Here is a 7,181-nt window from a genome sequence, read left to right as displayed (position 1 = left end):
ATCTAATTTTTGATTCAATGCAGCAATTTGATTTTCTGCTTCATGAAATGCCATTAAAGTAGCCTCAAGAGTGTCCTTGGCATTCATGAGCTCATATGTACACACATCTACTTCTACTTCCTTCTTCCTCAATGCTTTTGAGAAAATTTGTGCAAGGTCAAAGAGATGATCACGATCTGAAAGGTGTAGATAATCTGATTTCATAGTTTTCAGCCCTTCTTGTATTATTGATAGCTGTGGAAATTCCTCTTTAACTCCCCTTTGTCTCTCCTCCATCATTTTCTTTCAAAGGTGTTTTCCAAACATCCCATAAATGACATCAAAGTGTGATAAAGCTGCAATAATCTTATGTTCAGTTACTTTTATTCGACTCTCCAAATGAGGTGAACTAGTAGGTGTATGAGATAAGTCAAATGCATATGAAGTGGAAGAAAGTGTTTCATCATACATATCCACATTATCAATGCCATCCTTCATACCCAGTTGTGAAAAAGAGTTAGAGACAGCATTATAACATAATCAACAAATATGTCCAATAAACCATATGACCAGATATCATCATAGATCTACTGTCATCTCAAAATAGCATCAACATGCAAATATGATAACCTGAACAGCATAGCAGTAAGGCATCTATGGTACTAAATCAAAGTATAACATCTGACCCTTAGGTCATCTCAAAGTACAATTAACAATAAGAGTAACAAGTATCTCTCGAATCAAAATAGACATGGTACAGATTTCAAACACGAGAGGCACTACAAGTCAATTGTGTTGCATGCTCAATTGCTTAGTTTTTGCCAAAATTATAGTTTCTAGTGCATAACATAGGCAACAAGGTTAGTTTATACCCTATATTATCAATCTTAATTGATTTATGTCTAATTCTTGTCATTTAAATGCATTTGGATCCTATTAAGTTATCATTCGTGATTGAGATTCATGGTTTTTCCGTGTGAGAAGGGTAATATATGTGTTCACTAAACCATAATCAAATAATTTTAAATATTTTATGGGAATCAAGGAGATGTAGTTTACTTGCTGATTCCTTTATGTTTTTTTAATATTATTTTGAACACAATGGTATGGGAACCTACATGCATTGTATGTTGGGTGGCTTTCAATGGAAATATGTAGTCAAATTGATTCCTTCTACAAATTGGTTGCCTTCAAAGAAGCATTCCAATCCCCCTTTCAATATAAGGAATGGAAGGAAAGGATGTGCAACACATTTCCCTTAAACATTGATCAGGTCCATTTCCATTCCCAAATTAAACTAAATAGAATATCAAATAAGCATAACTTCAATCCATGAGTGCCCCTTATTAATAAACCCAAGTATTTTTAGGAATAAATCTTTCCAGGATACCTTAGCATATGCATTTTTCATATCTAGCATCAATACCATGCCCTCAATTTTCTTGTTTTGATAAAGTGCATAGCTTCATGAGCCACAAGGATAACATCTAAAACCTACCTACCCTCTAGGAACCCACTTTGTTCATCTAATGTAATGTGATGTAACTAATGCATTGTTTTAATTGTCAACCCACAACCTTTGTCACAATTTTATAAATCATATTGTATAGGTCAATTAGTTAGAACTCATCAAAAATATTTGAGGCCTTGACTACTGAGATGATTTCCACAAAGATAGTATTCAAATATTTGAGCATCATCTAATTTATCCTACACTCTTTTTCAACCTACCAACATCTCCCAAAATGTGTCAAAAGCTTTCTAAAATAGTACTTGAAATATGTTTGCATCTAGAACTTTCTTAGACCCAATAAAAGAGAGATGCCTTGAATTCATCCATTATAGAAGGATAAATTAGATTGCATTAAAAAAAAGTATTTGTACCTTTATTTTGGTTAGATTAGAGTTTTTGTCTTGTTTCCTAGTAAGGCATTATAGAATCAATTTTGCAACAAGAGCCTTATCCATCCTTCTAAAGTCTCTAAAATAAAGTCCAACTTTCCTTCCCTCTTTCAAGTTAGATATCAATTGTGTAAATTAATTTTTATGTTTTCATTTTCGCCATTTTATATGAAATTCCCATAAATGACAAAGATTGCCTTGCCAATACTCACAAGGGCATGAGACATTGCCTCGATAACCTTCCGAATTTTTATTTTTTTTAAAAACATAACGGGGAATTATTGGACACAAGGTTCCTTGGACATAAGGTTCAAACTATAGAGTGGAGAATCCTTGTATTTGGTTCAATTAGGTAATGCCCCACCAAGGAATCCTTGGACACAAGGTTCAATTACATACTAACATATTTTTTTGTTAAAGAAAGGTTGGAATGTTGAATCCTTAAGCATTAATACACATTACATATTGCAAGCAGAAGTCTTACAACATCACCAAAGATTATCAAGCATACTACTAAGTTTATGGGACAGTTACATGCGTCCACTAGTTCGTTATTGTTTAAATGATTAACATGCAATAATTCATCCAAGTTACTATGAAATAGATTTCCATAACAATGTTATTTTTAATCCCAAAGTATAATTCCTACCACGGTTAATCATACAAGTTCGTTTACCAATTTAACCACATAGGAAACCATGGATTCGTTTTTAATTACCAACCGATATGTTTGAATTGGGAAGATGTGCCTCCCAAAAGGGTATCTAAAAGTCCCATTCAAACTTTCTAATCAACGATGAATGTGCCCAATTTTTGAGATATGACAGTTTACGTCAGATACTCGTACGAGCCACGACTGGCTCCTATATAACAATTCTAATGGTTCCATGTGACAAAGTTTCCAAAGTTGAATGAGCATCCACTTGCTTGTATCACAAACTTCATACTCATACAACATGATGCTCTCTCATACAACAAAATACTTCTGTTGTGTGGTTATTTGTAGAGTACCAAAAATGCGTATATTGAGGATGTACACACTTGATTGCATACTAAACATAAATAAAACATATATATAAGAATCTAGATTATTTAACATATTAAATCAACAATCTAACAATACTAAGAGAGTAGCCATCATCAATAATAAGCATGTACAACCATATGAGGAAGAGAGAGAGAAGGGTGGACAAGCCCAAGTCATGTAACTGGAAGAATACCATCTATGTTCTCTAATCACCCAATCATGGTATAGGTTAGCAATGCCTCCCTACCATGTGGAACTTGTAGGTCCACCTTGTTGTGCTTATGGAGATAATGACCCGACCATGGTCACAAAGGACACACAAATGCAAGAGGCTACAAGCATGCCAACCAATGCATGACTCGAGATACACATGATCATGAATGCCAATACAATATTCCATGTCACTACTCAGAACATTCTATAGGATACTATGTAGGGACTCTAGTGGACTGTCATCACTTGGCTTGTGCTAGCCCAAGTGCTATATGGGTATGGTAAATCAACTCCCTTGAGAGACCTTGTACTCTATCCTTGCACTAAATTAAACAAAAAATTGGCTATCTTCTAGACACACACCCTTGCACTATCACCCTTAGGACACGTGACTCTTGTCGAAATGGGTAGATCTCTTATCTTGCATTAAGTTTTATTATCCCATGTGTTTATTTAGTTATCACTTATTTAGAACCTCTTCATATTACCTTGTTGACCACTTCTAGACTAGAAGAACTCTTAGAAGCCACTCCACGCGTCCACCCATACATACCCTTCTTGTCATACAATGACTACCACAAGGCAAATGCATTTCCCAATCCAACTCCAATTCTCAATCACTCAATTGACCTAAATCCAAGAGTTCGGGTCTAGCATGATCCCACAAGGTACGCTCACGTGTTCGTGGGTGGGAACAACCAATTCCACGCTTATCAAGGAAACATACAACGTGTAAGGGACTAGGTTCATGAAATACAACAATATGCAAAAAAAACAATTACACTTAGTCGAACACTTTGTCAAGATTTCCAATTTGCCTATGAATCTAAAAGCCACAAAGTAAAACAATGAGATGATTGGAAATAGGGACGACGTTAGCTCAACATGAAATGCTAAAATCACTATCTCTTGGTGCCACTATCAGGAATATAGGTACACACTCAAATCCTTCAACTTGAGATGAATGTACGTAGAACGTATTCAGTAAACAAGAAAAAATCAAGTGCAAATGCTCAATATAAAACTAGTTGAAGCACATATACACACATAATCATGGTTGAAGAAGAATGAAATATCATGTAGATCTCACAAACAAGTGAATATGACTTTGTTCCCACTTCATGCTAGCACCAATGGGAAAAATGCATAGCAGAAGTGCAGTACAACCTAACAACATATAATCACATAATATTGCATTTAAATTTTAAAAAATAGTGATAATTATTTATGACCATATGAGCATACATCTACTGAGAGTAAAAGAAAGATATCCACAACATAAAGGCACAATAATAATGAGTCTAATAGCATCCATTAGATATAAATATAATCCTCAATTTGAGTCTAACTATAAAATAAATCAAGCATCGCCATAAAAAATCATATCACATCACTACCATCATCATGCAATTATGATCAAACTAAATAGCAACATAATCTAACATCTTGTAGCTATGATGTATAGTCATTGAAAGTATCTCATCATGTAGATAGACAAATATTGATAGTCAAAGTATATCTTGGGTCAAAATAGCCATGGAACATAATGCAAACATTGGAGGCACTACATGTTGCAAGAGAAGATTTGATAAGTAGGAAACAAGCACCTTCCCTTCCAAAAGTATAGTTTGTTTTTTACATGATCTAGCAAAGATTCACAATCTTTGAAGTGGTCTTGTTATATACAAGTGGCATCTATGATACAATGTTGGTGCATGGTCGACCATTTGAAATCTAGGATTTTTATGTATTGAATGATCTCTAATGTCAGCCTCCCAAAAAGAGAACATTGGGCATCCTCCTACTGATCTTTTCACCAATAGCCTTCTCATAGTAATTTAAAACATTGGTTTATAGTTCTAACCTCCATAAATAAAGTTTCCCCCTAAAATAAGGGATCATATACAAATTTATAAGTGATTTGCATTTCCACTCTTAAAGGAAACATGTACTCAAATTAAGTTCCTTCTACAAAAATTTTCCTTCAAAGGAGCATCCCATTCCTCCCACCAGAATAAATAATAGGAAACAAAAGGAAGTCCAACACCTTTTCCTTTAACATTGATAAGTTGAAAAGAATTGCATTAGTGTCCCCCAAATTAGACTAAAATGAATGGAAAATAAGCACAACTTCAATCCATGTGTGCCCCTTAATAGTAAACTCAAATATTTATAGGAATGCATCTAAGACACATCCAAGATCTAAGAGGCCCTAACATATGCATTTTTTCATATCTAGCATCAACACCATACCTTCAATTTTCTTTTGTTTGATAAAGTATATATAACTTCATGTGCCACAAGGGTGACATCTAAAACCCACCCACTCTGAGAACCCACTTTGTTCATCTAATGTAGTGTGATGGTGATCCATAGTTTCTTTTGTCAACCCATAACCATATTGAGAATTTTATAAATCATATTGTATAGGTCAATTACCCTGAACTTGTCAAAATATTTTTGAGGTCTTGACTATAGAGATTGCCAAGAAGGTAGCATTCAAATCTTTGAGCAACCCTTACCTTATCCTACACTCTTTTGCTACCTACCAACATCTCCCAAAAATGTGCCAAAAGTTTTTTAAAACATAACTTAAGTCTATCTAGTCCTAGAACTTTCTTGGACACAAGAAAAAGGGAATTGCCTTGCATTCATCCATCGTCGAAGGATGAATTAGGTTACATTGTGCTCTATATAAACCAACAACAAGATGTTATTGAACATGTCTTACTAGAAATCTTTACATTCTACCAAGGGGTGTACTAGAAGATTTTGATGGAACTTTTATTCCATTATGACGATATCAATATCTAAAGAATGAATAAATAAAAGTATTTCAATGATGTCTAGAGGACTAATGGTCTAAGAGAATCTTATACACCAAATTAATCTATTTTTTGTAGCTCTTTCAATTTTTTATTTTGAATAAGAAACTATCTAATGAAACCTTGCCTCTTCAAAAAGCTCATTCATCTTGTCCACCTTTAAATCATTGTCCAACTAACTGCAAATTACATTGGTAGTGGTGACTTAATTTTGTCACATAGATTTAAATGGAAGTGCTTAACCATTTAAATCATTGTAGCAAATTCCATTGGTATTGGCGACTTAATTTTAACACATAGATTTAAATGGAATTGCTTAAACATTTAACTGTAGACTTTTGCATCCAAATTCATTCATGAGAGACGATTGAGCTATCGATTCTCCAGATTTTGGATAGCCCATTGGCTATAATTATTGACTCCACACTCGTTCGATCACCTGCAGACTTCGACTTGAAAAAAAACATATCCCCAGAATCTTCGTGAGTATTAGGTATCTTACACAATCTTAGAATTCCGATAAACAGAGTGAAAAAAGGGTACCTGCCAATGTCATATGTACTACAGACAAAATATAATGACCACCTCTTTGCCTAAAATTTATGAATATGATTTCCCAGAGTTTATTGAAATTGGCGAATCTCACAACCCTGACTGGTAAGTGCTCCCATCGAGATTTGGTCCCATTACATTGATTGTCACAGTTATCAAGAAATACATTTAAATCGGTACATTGAGAGTAATCATACAACTGGTTCAGTGGCTGGCGAGAGAACGCACCAGTGTGTGCATTGCTTGCTCACGGGAGCATGAAATGCCTCGGACAAAGTTTCCTCTTTGTTTGTCTTTGGGTTGGGAAGAACCTCCATTAAAATAGGCGATCTATGTGGCTACATTTAGTCTGTAGTCAAACGTATAGAATTATATTTTCTCCATGCATTGCGGATCCCAGCAGGAAAGAAGATTCAACTACGTGCCTATGATGTCTCCTATCCCCCTCAACCTGCTCTTTTTTGTTTCTACTCGGGTCCTGTGTAATCTAAATGAGCCCAATACCTCCGACTAGTGAAATAGATCACTTTGTGGAGATAATGCGAATGGGCACCGGGATGGATGGTTTTTAAAGAAATATTGTGTGACTATTTATTAGCGAAGTTTACAGTTGGTGGTTGATGCACTTCATACCTTGAAGGGTGACGTGCTTTCATTTTGCAATGAATAGGAAATGATGATGA

This window comes from Cupressus sempervirens, chromosome 11, assembly GCF_028749045.1.
Source record: "Cupressus sempervirens isolate cs-2001-9-10 chromosome 11, ASM2874904v1, whole genome shotgun sequence".
Taxonomy (NCBI): domain Eukaryota; kingdom Viridiplantae; phylum Streptophyta; class Pinopsida; order Cupressales; family Cupressaceae; genus Cupressus; species Cupressus sempervirens.
This window is presented reverse-complemented; position numbering follows the sequence as displayed.